Here is a 17701-nt window from a genome sequence, read left to right on the forward strand (position 1 = left end):
TCAAAAAGGATTAACATTCCTAGAAATCATTAAAAATTGAACTAAAACATTTTTTCCCAAACAATTTATATGCAACTTACTATTCCATATCGGTCAGAATTACTAACTCGCAACAAAGAAACAATTAATAATACAAAAACAATTGATCATTACTGAATTGAGATATAAAATAGGTGGTTTAAAAACATTTTAAATTCCATACAAATAATAAAAACATCATTACCCTACTAAAAGAAAAACTGTTTTAAAAAAAGCTAAAACTCAGGGAACTAGGGTCAATAAATGTTACATTTTTCGTAATCATTTGACTCATTTAGACAAGGTGCATTTTCATAAAGTGCTGGGCAATAACTAATGTCAGGATGAGAGGATATGGTCCTTCTAATGTTCAAACATCTTTTCTTTTATACGTTAGGGCTTCTAAATGAGAGGTTTCCTTTCTTCTCCTGATTGCCATTTGGATAAAAACAATACCTGCATTTATAATTTTATCGTTTTCCAAACTACAGATATAATTAAAAGCGTGTTTATAAAGATATAACCTATTGTCTAAAATAAGTGGTTTTAACACAAATTTCAGAATGTCTCGATAAAAACTACAAAAGAGTATAAAGTGCAGCGTGGAAAGAAGGGATTTATCATCACAAGGACACTATGGGAGATTATGACTCCACTTTCCCGATATAGGGAAAGCTATTAAATAGTATAGGGAGCCCAACCTTAGCCTTGTTATATAAAATCTATGCTAAAAATGTACCACACTTCAGTAGGTTTTTATAATAAATATATATTTATTAAATTATTTGTTCTTTTATTCTATTTTCCTCGCCAATTGTGTAAAGAGTTTTATACAACAAGATAATACCAATGGGGGCTGTCTGACAAAGAAAACGCAGTAACAAATGCACAGACAATTCAATGGGTGACTGTGGTGATATATAGTGCTAATGAGTGACCTTTCAAATTTAAACAATAAACAAGACAATAACATAAATTCTCCATTATTTTCAGGTTTCTAAGATCTTACATTGAGGGGGTCATCTTTGGAAGTCCATGTGTAGACTTGTTACACCAAAGGGAGAGGAGTACACTTAGGGGTCAATTAGGATGGTGGTCAGAAAACCATTCACACCACCATGGTAATGGAAATGAACCATCCGCAGGCACCGTGGGAAAACCGGTGGTCAGGTTTGGATCAACCACCAGAAGAAAACGACCACGGCGGAACGATGGCACAATAGACCGCCAGTAGCGGGCAGAGCAGGTGAAAATCAGTCCGTGGCGGTTGGATTAGCGGCGGAAAAACCCAAACCCGACGCAAGGCCAGCGGATTGACGCACGCACAATTAGGATACCATTGAGTTGACAGCGGAACGATCTGCTGTGTTCCGACCGCCGCGATCGCTAACTGTGATGAATGGGAGAGCAGATGGAAGGGCTGTTGCATACCCACCACCGCTCGGGAACTATTATGGCATTCAACAAAAAAAAAACAAGGACACGAAGTGTACTCATCATATGATCTCAGCCCCTAAAAACACCCAACACACCCCAAGGACACACCCGCATGGCAACTAACAAAATACAAATCCCAGGACAACCTACATAACACACCTGACAGCAATACTCCATTTTGACACACCCACATAGCTGAGTATATACCCAGCCCCTTTCCTGACCAGAATCCTTTGCAATACTCCAGCCCTGAAAGAACTAAACCCTACAGCACAAAGGAGAGGTAAACCACCACACATCTCACCAGCACAACAACACACTCACACACCCCACTTACAACACCCCACCACCTTCATACCTGCACCTCATACCATTTGCAGATCAAACACCATGGCACAAAAAATGCCCAAATTCACTGACAGTCATGGTAGATGAGATAATCAGAGTAAAACCACATATGTTTGGTAACCTGGTAACTTGGTCCAACAGACACCATTAGCCACCAGAGCACAAATGTGGGGAAGGATAGTCAGCAAAGTCAATGCAGTAGGGACCGCCCCGCGCACCTAGAAGGAGATCATGAAGCGGTGGCATGACCTCAAGAGGCAGGTGAAAGAGAAGAACAAAAAGATTCGTCAGCTGGCTCAAATGACTGGCGGTGGCCCTCCCTTTCCACCAAGAATAGTCACTGCATGGGAGGAGAAGGTGGTTGCCATACTGCATCCAGAGAGTCTCACAGAAATAGTTGGGGGAGTGGAGGCTGGTAAGTATAAACAAATGTACCATCACACTGCTATGTACTGTCATGCACAACTACAAAGCTACACCTCCTAGGCCCAATTCCATTCATGTGCACCATACACTCCCTAACAAGTGCCTCACAGATCCAATATTCAGTCCCTCTCATTCACCCCAAAGGTAGCTTGCAACATTCCCTGGGTTGCATGTGTACAGGCATCCAGCACTACCACCAGGCCCCCTGTCCCACAGCTGAGCAGGATGGAACATTCCCCCACCCAAGAGCCTTGTGTAACCATTTCCTCTCTCTGCTCCACAGGGAGCAGCAATCTTAACATAGAGGGGTGTCTGTGGATAGGCAACCAGCACCACAACTCCCACCAGGCACCCCTATCCCACAGCTGAGCAGGATGGAGCACTTCCACCCCACCCAGATGCATGTGGCAGCCATTGTATTTCAACAACCAAACTCACAGGTAGGTAGACATCGTAACAGGGAGGGGTGTTGGTGTGTAGCAAGACTGTACTATAACTCCTACCAGGCCCCCTTGTCCCACAGGTCAGCAGGATGGAACACTCCCCACACCGCCAACCATGTGGCAGCTTTTGCAGTGCTCCCTACAAACTCACAGGTAGGTAGCCATCTTAACAGGGAGGGGTGACTGTTGATAGGCAGTCAGCACTGCAACTCCCACCAGGCACCCCTGTCCTACAGCTGAGCAGGATGGAGCACTTCCACACCACCCAGAAGCATGTGACAGACATTGCATTTCAACAACCAAACGTACAGGTAGGTAGGCCTCTCAACAGGGAGGGGTGTTTGCGCACATCAAACTTACAGGTAGGTAGCCATCTTAACTGGGAGGGGGGTTTGTGGGTACAAGCCAGCACTACAACTCCCACCAGGCTGCCAGGTCTCCCAGCTCAGCAAGATGGAACACTCTCTCCCCCCCAAGAGCCATGTGTAACCATTCCCTTCCTCAGGTCCACAGGGAGCCAGCCATCTCAACAGGGATAGGTGTCTGTGGACCCACCCAGAAGCATGTGGCAGCCATTACATTGCCCTCATCAAAGTAATAGGTAGGTGGCCATCTTAACAGGGTGTGGGGTTTGTGGGTGGGAGGCTAGCACTACAACTCCCAACAGACTCCATGCCCCACAGCTCAGCAAGATGGAACACTCCCCCCAGTTAGAAGCATGTGGCAGCCATTGAACCTCACCAACCAAACTTACAGGTAGGTAGCCATCCTCACAGGGAGGGGGCTTTGTGGTTAGGAAGCTTGCACCACAACTCCCACCTGGTAACTTTGTCATAAAGCAATAAAGCACACCAGGATGGAGCACCCACCCCACCCCACCCAGAAGCAAGTCTCAGCCATTACATTGTCTTCATCAAACTAACAGGTAGGTAGCCATCTTAACAGGGAAGAGGGATTGTGGATGGGAGGCCAGCATTCCAACTCCCAACAGGCCCCCTTGTCCCACAGCTTAGCAGGATGGAATACTCCCCATACCCACAACCATGTGGCAGCCATTGCAATGGTCACCTTCACCTAACAGGTAGGTGGCTATATTAATAGTGAGGGGTGTTTGTGGGTGGGAGGCCAGCACTTCAACTCCCACCAGGCCCCCCCATGTCCCACAGCTCAGCAAGATGGAACACTCCCCAGCTAGAGGCATGTGGCAGCCATTGTATTTCAGCAACCAAACTTACAGGTAGGTAGCCATCTTCACAGGGAGGGGGGTTTGTGGTTAGGAAGCTTGCACCACAACTCCCACCAGGCACCCTTGTCAAAAAGCATACCAGGATGGAGCACCCATCCGACCCAGAAGCACGTGGCAGCCATTACATTTCTCTCATCAAACTAACAGGTAGGTAGCCATCTTCACAAGGAGGAGGTTTTGTGGGTGGGAGGCCAGCACTTCCACTCCCAACAGGCCCCCTTGTCACACAGCTCAGCAGGATGGAGCACTCCACCACACATCCATAAAGATATGTTGGAAATTCCTCCCAAATGTGCCACATAACAGGTAGTAGATATCAAATTTTGGGGAATGATTCAATTAAGGTGGACAGGGGCCAGAATCAGAGAATAAGGAAGGTTTAACAGCAGTTTTACCTCTGACACCATTGATCATACACAATTTTTGCAAACACAGAAGTCCCTTTTATTGACTCTGCGCTTCTTATTACTTCTTTCTCTTTTTACAAAACTTTCATATAGGTTAGGTAACCTTACATCTAATATACAATGATCTTATGCACAACATATATACACAACATAACAATTGCTGAGCAACCAAAGACGAAAATTTACAGATTTATACATACATTATAATCAAATTGAGTTCTGGCAATTATTATGCTACTATTAGGGGGATAGCCCTATTCTATATAGGTTCCCCAAATTTCCGTCCTACTTATTTGCCTGAACCAAGCTTCTCTTTCTAGGCAGTTCCTGTTTGATGGGTCCTATTAGGAGTCAGAGGTTATTATAGACATGAAATTTGGGGAACCTATATAGAATAGGGCTATCCCTCAAAAAGCATGGAGCCATATGACCACACCAACCCCCACATCCCTCCAAACTTAGCATAGATCCAATTGTCACTTACAGTGTGCAGACAGCTAAGCGTATGTAACTGTCACATAAAGCAAAGATTGACTCGCCAAATAACATGTTCAAGAAAATCAGGGCACAATCATGCACAGCACTAAGTGCCATGGGGGCAGAGCATCAACGCCTATATGAAAACAAAACAAGCATGGTCAGTTGTAAAAAGAAAGCAAAGCACATGACATGACAAAGGTATGCATGAGATTACAATGTCTAGTTCCTGCTCAGATGTAACACCTTCCATGCAGGGTAATCAACATAGATGCTTCACATAAAGTTGTTGTGCGGTTAGTCGTTAGATGACAACACGTCATCACAAAATCTGCACATGGTGCATGGTATCTATTGACATGTCACACCATGGACAAGTAATGTATGTACCTCCACATCATGTCATGATGCACAGTGCTGTGCAGGCATACAATGTAATATCAATGTAAATTGTGTGGTGTATAACATGTAACAACAAAACATCTAACATCAAGCTTGAGGGGTGCACTTCAACAACCATTACCCCTTTGTTCCACAGGTGACAAAGAACTGACAGCTGCTGATGACCACACCAACCTGCAGTGCCAATCTTCCGCCCGGAACATGGATGAACTCTCCGATGCAGACTCCCTAGATTTCTTGGAAGCAGAGCCAGAATCCGGCCCATCAGGCATGCCATGGCGCAATAGGTCCCTGGAGCCCACCGTCCCCACCTCCACCACCTCAGCAACAACAACTACGCTGAACCCTGCTGTAACGATCTGTGCGGCATCCACCCCCACCACCAACATCAGGAGACGACCATTACAACGCGGTGTTTACACCGCACTACCATACGACGTGGTCATCACAATGCAAGTTGTTACAACGACTTGCGCTGAATGGCGCTATATACTAAGGAATAGCATGATTTACTATTCCAACACCTTCCCTACTGTTACGTGGGCTGGAGTTGGAATAGTAAATCATACTATTCCTAAGTCCAGCGCCTACAGCGCAAGTCGTTGTAACGACTTGCGTTCTGATAACTGCGTTGTAATGGTAGCACGGTGTAAACACCGCGTCGTAATGACATAGATCCCCACCACCAGCGCAGCCTGCAACAACGTCCCTGCCTCAGAGGATAACTACACCACCCCACATTCTGAGGAGGGCAGGGAGAGTATGCGGGTGCCTAGAGTGGTGATGAAACAGGTCAGGGACAACAGGGCAGGTGGTAGGGCAACTGGGCATCAAAACCAACCAGACAAAGGGACTGAAGCCCTGGCCAACATCACTAGAGTCCTTGGGCCTATGAACAAGCCCAGGGACACACGGGCCAGTCTCTTGAAGATCCACGTGAGCTCCGCCTGTTGCTGAGGTCCGTAGACACACACATGGGCCAAATCTTGGACCTCTTGGGCCAGCTTGTGGGTGTCCTGAGAGACAGGCCTGTGCCCCAAATAACAGCTCAACCTACCTCCAGTCTCCCGCAGGTTGGCAGTACCCCAGGTTCTAAACCAGTACCCCTTGGTACTTACCCAACGGAACCACTTGTAGCTTTATAACTATTAACCCAGGTTCCGAGGGATACAGGGTGACCCTAATGATCTTAATGGTTGAGCATGGAGTTATGACAATTCTTCAAGTGCCATAAGAAGTACAGTTATCGCAAGAGTACAATGGATCTGCACTTTGTGTACCTGTTTTCCTTAATATTGACACTTGACCGGTATCTCTAGGCCAAAATATGATAAAACTGTGCATTTGCACATATCATATCTCCAAGGTATAATGCAGTGAGCACACAGCTTTTACATTAAAGCACTACAGACTCACACTATGTATGCCCACTCACATTATAAGGCTAATCACTGAAGGATCCCTTATGTGACATGATACGTATGTGCAGATACCAGGCTAAGCTAGTAGATAGTCTCACATGCTCAACTAGCACACCTGTGCACACACATGTTCACATGCAGCGAGCCCAGAGTCTCATATGCAGCTGCACAGCAGTGGACCTTATCTTAAAAGGAAGCTGCTGGTGGTCAGCACTTTCAGTCCATTTCCACAACTCCAAAACCAGGTGATCAAAAAGCAAAACATTTAGGTCGGTTAAATGGGTGGAAACTATTTGCTACATATAGACCTACAGACATTTTCTTTGGAAGGCAAATTATTTTCTTAGCTTGTATCTGCTATACTTTGGGGTCTCTCTCTCTCTCTCTGTAATGTTACATTCTGATGCATTTTTCCATTCTCTGCCTCTTATTGTAGAATGTGTCAGGGGACCTCTATGCTGTATTTGTTGATGTGTTGGAAAGTGATACCAAGGACTTTAATCCCTGTGGGTTTTTCCCCCAGGAATTTTAAGTAGCCATGAAGGTTACCTTCAAGTGGGTTCATTAGGCACCGATGCCTGAGACTGCTTGGGCATAGGGAGACAAAGAAAAACAAAGAAAGCCTGTAAATGGTCTTTGAAAGACAGCAAAGCTGTTTGATGAGGCTGCCTGGAGACCTCTACCCAAGCTTAGAGCAGGCCAGGGCTGCAGAAAATGTTCTATGTCTTTCAACGTTGCAGCTTCCCAATCTATGTAGACTGTGTTGGGAGTGGGGCGTTTGTCACAGTAGGGGGTGTAGGGAACCATAATCCTTTTAGTTCACTGACCATTGTAAACCTGAGTGGCTATGCCAAAATTGTGCAGTCTTACATGTCAGAAAAGATAACACAGAACATATTGGAAGAGAATTCAAAATGCTTACTATAGCTCCTGTATTTCTATGCTAGTATGATACACTCTTCACACACCACATCAGAAAAAGGTGTCGTAGAGTGTACAATATGAACAATAAAGTAAAGTAAAGTAAAGTCCACATTTGTAAAGCGCACAATCACCCGTAAGGGTCTCTAGGCGCTGGGGGCCGTCTGGAAGATTAAGCGAGCTATTGCCCAGAGTCACATGGTGCTGGGCAAACCTGCCGCCGGAGCCGGGGATCGAACCGTGGTCCCCAGATTCCAGCGTCAGTCGCCCTGGCCGCGGCGCCACACCTCTCCCACAATGCCAGGCATGTATGTCAAACTCTTCGTTTAGTTAAGTAAACACTTTAGTGGTCGTATTACCTTATCAGTTGTCCCTACAAAATTGGCACTTGGTGTAATTTGTCCTCCAGTTGGTATTATGCACTTGCTGTAGTGATGAGCAGGTCGTTCTTTTGTTTGATGCAGTATTCTACTTTGTCAGTATTCATCGTCTCATTACATAAGGTGGACCTTTATCTGTTTATGACGCTGGGAAAACAACGATATGGTAGCATATACATTGTCCATGCACACAGCTCTGGTGTCTGGTGTGGACCAATTTGCTTTTTCATTTACATGCCTCTAAATTATAATCCAGGATATCAGTTTGAGTGCTTCTGCGTATAAGATTGAATCCATCAGAGCCTGAATGATCATTAGGCTAAAGATCTTCCTTAGCCAATATTGTGCTCAATACATCAAAGTATATCGGCATACATGGAGAGGCATTTTAAATTTTGAAGACCAAGAAATAAGAATGTGTGATATATTGCTATAGTGAACGCCACATACTTTAGTAAAAGTTTCTGGCTTGAACCCATAGCAGCCATTTTTAGGCTTCGGCTAGCCAGCATATGCGCTGACTCTTCAAGAAATGTTGTTTACTGTGAGCGGACTTGAAGGCCACCCATTGCTTACGATTAGAATCGCTTCAAAGCCACTCTCAATTGCTTGCTTTCTGCTGGCCAGCTCTGCAGTGGCCACTTCCATCCTCTTGCATGTGACCCTTTCCTGGAGCAAGGTCCTAGTACTGATTTCCTTGCACTGCTCACGCTTTTGGGAGCTATTTTTTCTTTTTGTTGGGCAATTCTAGAGCGCATCTTTTGTATCTGACTATGTCATGTGCTTTGTCTATATTTTCTTGTTCCCCCTCCCTTTTTTTCTGTGCCCCTCCCAGCACAATAGATTGGTGGAGAGGCCAGTTGCAGTTGTCCTGTCCTCTGACTTTTGTTTTTGGTGCAGCTTTTAAATAGCCCGAACGTGACCTGAAGGTGTTGGAGCTCTTTACACAAGGCCATATTCAGTTTGTGTAGGCATTGGAAGATTAAGTGATTTGCTCAAAGTCACTGGATATTGAGTCAGTGCTGAGACTCGAAACAGGTTCTCCATCTCCAAAGCTGACTGCTTTGGCCGTTATGCTATATCCTCTCTCCTGGCTTGCTTGCAGATATAAGATTGCAGACCTTGCTTTCATATTTGAAGTGGAATTCTGTATCCCCAGACCCTTTATCTTACATCTGGCCGAAATCCTACTGACGAAGAACTACTTTGAGTTCCAGGGCACCTACTACCTCCAAACACATGGGATATCCATGGGGAGTGTCTTTGCCCCCAGCCTAGCAGGGCTATATATGACAGCCTTTGAGGACCAATACATCTACGCCCCCGGGAGTGTATGGAGTAACAACATCAAGGTTTGGTGGCGCTATATTGATGATGTCCTCCTGATATGGGAGGGCAATAGACAGTTCATTGATGATTTCCAGCAACCCCTTGCTTTTCTTCACGTCCACCATCACTAAGGAGAACCTCCACTTTTTAGACCTTACCATCTTTCCTAACGAAGGAGGTCTGCAGGCTAAAATGTTTCATAAATCGACAGATCGGGCCAGTCTCCTGTCACTTGAGAGCTTTCATCCCAAGTCTCTCAGGGAGAACCTACTGGTGGGTCAGTTCCTGCACCTCTGCCGAAACTGTTCCAATGCAGGGGACTTCAGATCAGAAGCCAACACCCTGCAGCACAAATTACTGCAATGGAAGTACCCACAACGGACAATCAGGAGGGCCCGTAAGAGCAAGCAACTGTCACCGTGAAGCACTTTTGGAGACAGTGGTAAAACCACCCACAAACAGAGCAATATTTGAAACCACATTTAACACTGCCTCCAGCAACATCCAGAAAATCATCCTGAGGAATGAGAGAATCCTCAACTCCAATGGCTTACAGCTGGAGAACCCCCTATTCTCTTGTAAAAAGAGTCAGAATATAAAAGACATACTGGTCCGAACAAGACCCAGAAATTCTGCGTTGACGTCTGACATGGACCCTCCCCCCGGTGACAGGACATACCAGATGCGGGACATGTGACGTGTCCCACCTTACTGCAAATACATAAACAGGGGACATTGGACTGACCCAACCATGGGAACAATGGAGGCCTACCAACTGCAACTTCACCAATGGTATTTACATGCTGAGGTGTCCCTGTGACCTTGTTTACATCGGGATGACCACAAGGACAGTGAAAACCAGGATCATGGAACATAGGTACACTATCAGGTGGCAAAGGATAATCAGTTGCCTCAACACCTACTATAAGGAGAAGAATCACTCGGTAGAGGACATATTCTGGATGGTCCTGGATAAACTTAATCTGAGTGCCACCGTCAGAAACCCTGAGAATGCCCTTTTCATTAGGGAAAACAATTGATCTATAGGGTCCGTAGCCACACCGAGGGTCTGAATGACAGTATACCTCAGCGCGCCTCTCCCAAGATGGGAGCAGTGGTTGACGCTCTAGTTACACAGTAACTCTACCTTCCAGGCCCAATCCGCGTCCGTCACGTCCCTGGTGACGCGTACATGGGAGGGACCGGGGGACTAACAGAGCCTCGGCAGCGCCACATTCTGAATCTGCACGGCGCTGGGAGAGGCACACTGTATGGCCACAGCTCACCTTAATGAAGTAAGTGGGATTTCTGTCAGGCAGACCCAAGGTGGGTCGAGGTGAGAGCTCGTGCTTGAGTGCAGAGTCATTGCTCAAATGGTGGTGTTCGGATGTCCTTCGCGGTGCTACAATTCTACTGGGGCGGTCACAGGTTTACTGCACAGCACCTGATGGGCCAACCAGACCTACCACATATGGGCACTGTGTTGTTTACTATTGACTCTCCATTTATTTCATTTTGCTATCTTTCATCCTCATGTCTTGCAGTGTGTGACTATAGGGAGCTGTCCTCGCTCCCCCACCAGTTCAAGTTTAGATTTTAAATGAACTCGGTAAGCGTCATGATGTGCATGATGGTGTTTCTTGTCTCCTGGCAGTGATGCATGATTTTTATCAGTTATATTGGTACAACCTTTTTTATTTACATGTGCTAGATGCGCACACTCTGCCGGGTGCTTTATCACTCTACTTTGACCTGAGCTGGAGTTATTACACCCTTGATATTTTCGGCTGTTCTCATGGGGGGTGCACACCACTTCAGTCGTTACTGTTTTATGCACAGAGGGCACAGCACTTTTCAATTGACACGTTTTTTCATTGATTCTATTACAGGTTCCTCTCGGAGAGCAAGGTGCTCTATCACATTTTTAATGAGCAGTTACTCAGAAGGGGGTCTCCCTTCACCCCCGGATCTAAGTAGGTAGGGTTAGTACCCATAGGATCATTTCCTAGTGAGTCCTGATGAAAGCCAGGGTATTACATTTTGCCGGCTGAAACATGTCGATGGTTTTGCAGAGTGGAGGGGTTGGTAACTAATTATAAGTTCCCAGTACCACCATCCACTGGTCCTGGTTTGACTCTGGATAGGGTACCCGATATTAAAATTGTAATAAGGACTCCCAGTGACCAGTTTTAATCACTGTCTCTGCACCTATGTTCACTTGTGATCCCATATTACTGTCACTTATTTGTTGAATTGTCTTCCCCTAACCTATTGCTCCACCTACAGCGTTGTTCTGCACGGAGGTGTGTTAGCAGCCCTATGATGCAGCATGACACAGTTTGCAGTGTGTTAGAGCAGTTTTAACACCCCTGTGTGATTCCCTCACTTTTGTTTACAGATATCCGAGTACACAGTCCCTCTTCTATATTGTGGTTATATAGCTGTTGCAGGAGGTCGAAGGGGGACAAAATACTCCTACCCCTTACTTTTTGTGTGAGTTGAGTTCATATTTGAAGTCCCAGAAGTCATAGCTTTCCAGTACAAATGCTGACTTTATTTATTTTTGCACTAGGAAGCTCTGTTTTAGAAATTGGGATACTGGTTGACAGGGGTGTGTGCCCTGCTCAAGCAGCAACCGCAATCCTAGTTAGGGAAAGGCACGAGCAAACCCCAAATATATCTCTGCCCAACCTCAGGCTTAACTTGGAGTCAATGTGTAAAGTATTTGTTCAAAACTTCAAACAATAAAAAAGTGAAAACACCACACAAAAAGATCTCATATCGGGTTTAGAAAAATAGAGTACTTTATAATAAAACAAGACCAATACAACAAAAATCCGGTCAGTAAAACCGGAGCGATTCAAATTTAAAGTTTTAAGTCAAGATAGCGCCAAAAAGCACAAAGCGTCGACAAGGGACATCTGGTCGCACCAGACCACGACAAGGTCACGAGTTTAGGCTTAATGTGATGGAGCACAGGCTGACTACAGGAACTCAGCTAAGCCTGCTGAACAAAGTATCTTAAATCCTGGTTGCAGAGCATTGTGTAGATCCAGGTTAAAGATGTGCCGCGCAGCCGAAGCGATGTGTGGATTCCGAGATGCAGCGAAGCTGTGGTGCGATGTCCAGTTGCATCGATGTCAAGGATCCTGTGAACGGGGCTTGCGATGCGATCCTGGCATTGGGGATGCCGTGCACAGCTGGCAATGTTTTGGTTCTGGGGAGTTGCGAGGCTGCAATATAAAATCCGGCATTGCCGAGGCTACCGTCAATGATAGATGGGCCGCGTTGTTGATGATGTGTTGGTTCTGAGAACTTGGGGGGTAATGCTGGTCTATGCGATGGTTCAAATTCATGCAGTAGTGGCTATGAGTCAGTTCTGCTCAAGGATGTGCCACTCAGCTGAGGACATGCATCAGTTCTTCTCTGGGATGCACTGCTCAGCAGAGAAGATGCATCAGTTCTGCTGGCAAACAGCTTAGGCCCACTTCCAAGGTTCCAGGACAGGGATGGCACCACTTGGCAGGGTAGACTCAGATGGGGGAGTCCAGGTGAAAGTGAAAGATTGTTGGAAGCCTGTTTTGTCCCCGAGGCCTCAGATCAGGAGACCGGCCAACTGACCCTTAGAGTCACTCTGGGTTCTGGGTTCAAGGGATGCAAGTCCAGTCCTTCTCACCCAGGCAAGAGGGCAGAAGACCGCAGGTCAGCACAGCAAATCGAGAGTCTAGCAGAGTAGTAGTCCGCCTCAGTGACAGTCCTTCAGTAGGCCTGTGGCACCGACGGCTCAACTGTGAGGGGGCTGAGGTTGATTTGCCAGAGGGTTCTTGTCGTTCTTGCCGTCTTTTCTGGGAGCTGCGACCGGGAGCGGCTGAAAGGGGGAATAGACGTGCTCGGAGCTGCGACCGTGAGCGGCTGGACGGGGGAAAAATAGACGTGCTCGGAACTGCCAGAGACCGGGGAGGTGGTGCACTGGCGGCGGCGACCACTCACAAAGTTGGTGGAGGCACGGGCTGGTGGGCGATGTGTGTCGGACAGGAGGTGGTGCCGTTGCCAGACCAGGAAGTGGCAAGGTGGTGGCAGAAGGATGCTGCTGCGCCCTGTGAGGCTGCTGGTGAGTTGTGGGGAACCCCGCACACGCAGTCGGGTCTGCAGGAACAGCCTTGGTTGGCCGCGCTGGATGATTCCCTGTCAGCTGTGATTGGAACGACTGGCTCCTGGCTTTGCCTGCTACTGTGTCACAGCCCCATGTATTTGATGCGGTAGGGGGGCTCCTCTGCTGGTTTGCTCTGCACTCGTTTTTCTTTGCCGTTTCTTTGCCGTTTCGCCTGTCCCCTAGTAACAGCCCCTGGGGGCTGCTACGGTATTCACAGCGCCCTCCTTGCCCCCTGGTAACAGCTTGTGGGGGGTGTGAAGGTACTACCAGCGCCAGGGACTTCATTTCCCAGAGTCCGTCTGGCGCAAGAAGGAAGCGTCATCGCCATGCGCCAGGAGGCGCTTAAATTAGGAGCAGGGCTCCTGCAGCACGGACGCACGCGTCAAAAGCCCGTCAAAAGCCCAGAAAAGGCCGGGCTGGGCCAAATCCCTTGATTTTGCCGCCTTAAATCTCTGTGTTGCGATCAGACTCAATTGGCGGTAAGACTGATTAAATCCAAGCTATTGTATTGAAGGACATACTTGTATATTTAAATTTCTGCTGGTTATTATCGGAATTTGTGACTTTTATTTTTAACCTCTGAACATCTGCGATTCACTTTTATGGACTTTTAATAATATTTCATGTAAAGTCTATTTTACGTTTTGTTGTTTTTTTATTCCTTCATAACCCAGGTTTTTTGTGAGCATTTATTCGTTATTTCTAAGATTGTATTTGTATAGGGGCTGTAATTTTGAGTTAGCCCCCCTTAACCCATTTAAGAGGAAAAAATGGGGAAAAGGAAAGCCGCTGAATTAGCTTCAGGGAAGAAAAAGATAGCAAAGTTAGTAAAGCTGCAGAAGCTACCAAAAACAGCAGCTGAAAATTGTACTCTTGACGCTATCGATGAGCTGATAGAGGAGGTAGAAACCATGCTGTCATCAGGGAATGTGAACAAGATTAACAATAGGGGTAAAATCTCTTCTTATTATGAAAGGAAAGACAATGGTGTCATCCAAACGCCAGTAACCCTCCAGTTATAGTGCACCAACCGCTTGGCAAAGAGTTAACTCAAACACCACATATGGTCTTACAAAAGTGTGGACAGGGCACAGGTACTACTCCCTCTCCTGCTATAATAGATAGAGATGGCACGAAAAGGGATCGATATAATTTACCGAGCAATAAGGTAATTACTGTTGAATGCACAAATAGGTTCTCGCCTTTCGAGATTAATGATGAGGAGTCTGAGGGGGACTGTTCACTAGGCAATGTTGTAACCTGCCCGAAAAATCTGCCTACACCAGAGGAACTCCTCCAGAATGTTATAGTTCCTACTCATAATCTGGTACAGGTCCTTTATGAAAAACTTAACATTGTCCAAGAGGAGGTCTTGGTTATCAAAAGAATGATCGAGGTACTTACAACTCGTCTTCCTCTAAGTCAAGATATTACTACAACAGCTAACCCGGGGGTAAAATCATCAATGGGGAAGAAACCTGATCCCCCCACCACAGGTAAATGGGGACCAGAAGCAACAAATAAAATTAGCAAGGATCGACATGCAGACGAGGTTCTCAAAGGAAGTTCACCTTTACCACAAACAGTTAACAAAAGACCGTTGGAAAAGGGTGGGCTGACAGAGAGTTCGAGACCCTGCGAACCCCTACAGTTTTTAGATAGAACACCCCTAACGAGGCCTCTCCTTACTGAGAATCAAAATAGACATGTAACCAGGTCCTTGGACAACCGATATCCATCCACCACTGGGTTTAGGGCAGATAATGTGAGAAGTTACCTTGGTATTAATGAGGGGGATAACAGAAAACACCCTAGTAGCTATAGTGCAAGGGACAATAAGCAAAATGGGTAAAGTGTTTTTCTTACCAATGTACCAAGGCCATCCTCTAGCCTAAGAGAAGATAAGGACACCCTTGTTAATAAAGTAACTCATTGGTTCAGGAAGGTAAGGCAATGCCGCTCCATCATTAGATTGGACATTCAAAATGTAGAAAGGATCCCTCAAGATACAGGGAACCTAGACGACATAAAGGTATCCTTTTGGTCCAAAGATATCCCTGACAACCTAATTAATATTAGTTTAAGATCCCATCTTCTTTTCAAACCAAATATTTGTATTAGACAGTATAGAACTGATGGATACACTGACATCTGCCAATCTGCGAACAGACAACCCTGCAGCAATATAGATGTGATAGACTGACTCTCACAAGCTTTAGATAGGCAACTCGAACTGGATGAAACGGCCCATTATCCTTACAAGCTAGTTGGTACTTCCAACATATTGTTCACCCCAAAGTACCCTTATTAGGCGAGAATCTACCAACTGAGTGCATCCGACCAGTCATAAATGAGACTTTGGATGTTGTAACTTCTACTCCTGATGCTCATCCTCAAAGAGACCTATTGAGGGATCTTGTAATAAATCAAAACACCCCCAAAACCTCTCCACAATCCCTAACCCATTGCAGGCTTAAAATTGTATCTTGGAATATAGCTGGACTTGCAAGGAAACTGCAAGATCCGGACTGGCAAACATATATCGACTTGTTCAACATTTGTTTGTTCCAGGAATCATGGGCTAGGGAACCCCTATATAAAATCGGCTACAGGACGTTCAGTATAGAAGCACGTCAATCGGTCAGAGGGAGACCTTCTGGTGGCCTACTAGTTTGGATAAAGAATGAAATCAATGCTTCTGTAGATATTTTATCTACCGACACTGATGACATTCTGGGTCTTAGATTTAACTTCTCAAACAAGTACTGTATGTATATGTTTAATATATATGTTAGACCAAGAGACCCATCGAAGGAGTCAGTAATTATCACACGGTTAGAGGAGGTACTTGATACCGTCCCTTCAAAAGATTTAGTTATAATTGGCGGCGATTTCAACTGCTGTTATGAGCCCCTACAGGGAGTTAGCTCGGTTACCGAGGAACAAGATCTGGTAATGGGCATTCCCCTGTTGGAGACAGCTGAGATGATGAGACCTTCTGTTTCTGCCTTACAGTTGGTTAATTTTACCATTGAGAAGGGATTGAAATCGTGCAATGGCAGAAGCCAGTTAGACACTAAATGCTCACATACTTTTTCGAGGGGGATATCTTCCTCTCAAATTGACTATATTATGATAGGTATTGGCCACTGGGATCTCATTGAGGGATTTAGTGTAGATAGCGCCAGGAAAGATAGTGATAACTTTCCTTTGTGCCTGGATCTTTCAGGGAGTCTCTTTATTTATTACTTTTCATCTAGTTCTGTTAGGGATCCAGATGTAATCCAACCACAACTCTCTAATAATAGGAGGGCTTTGAAGTGGCCGGCTATCTTGTGCAATGTTGATCTTTTAACATTTGTCTATAATACCTTTGCTGACTATTTATCCCATTATTTAGCAGGGTCTCCGAATGGTCCCACGATAACTCAAACCCATCAGATGTTGATGGAAACTATCAAGCCCCATTTAACTAAACCAGCTTCTGGAAGCAATAAATCAAAAACCAAGGATGGTTACTCTAATCTTTGGTTTGACTCTGATTGTTCCCTTGCTAAGAGAAACCTATGTAAGGCCCTTGAAACTAAAAATACATTTATGATCAGGGAAGCAAGGGTTGCTTATAATAATGTCCAGAAAGCTGCACGCAGGAAGTGGGAAGATGATAGCTGGGATGAACTCCTATCAGCCTCTAAAAGAAATGATCAATTCCTGTTCTGGAAAATTATAGCAAACGGCTCAAAGGCAGAAATCCCGGCCCAAGACTATAATCTGGACCCTAAGACCTGGTACAACCATGTTGCTCACCTTTATGCTCCACCGGCTATTGTTAATGAAGAATCTCTACAGTTACTACATTTATGCCAAGCACCTATCCTCCAGTTTACCATGGCAGTAACAACAAGGGCAATTGCTGCTATAAAATCGTCTAAAGCGCCAGGCCCTGATAAGATCCCATGGGACTTTTTTAACCATGAGCCAGATGTATGGGCCCCTTATATAAATCTTCTTTGCAATGGTATTGCTAATGGCCAGCCTGTCCCTGCTTCATGGAAAGGAGCGGAGATAGTTCCAATCGATAAGAAATGTTCCAGGAAGGAACCTGCAAATTACAGACCCATCAGTCTTCTAGATATATTACAAAAAGTTTATGCTAAACATATTCTAGATAGGTTGAATGATTGGATTGTGGACAATAATGTCCTCTCCTCTTGCCAAGCTGGTTTCAGGAAGAAAACAAGTACGATAGACCAGGTCCTGAGACTAATAATTATTGCGTGGAAGTATACAAGG

The sequence above is a fragment of the Lissotriton helveticus genome, chromosome 8 (assembly GCF_964261635.1).
Source record: "Lissotriton helveticus chromosome 8, aLisHel1.1, whole genome shotgun sequence".
Classification (NCBI taxonomy): Eukaryota; Metazoa; Chordata; class Amphibia; order Caudata; family Salamandridae; genus Lissotriton; species Lissotriton helveticus.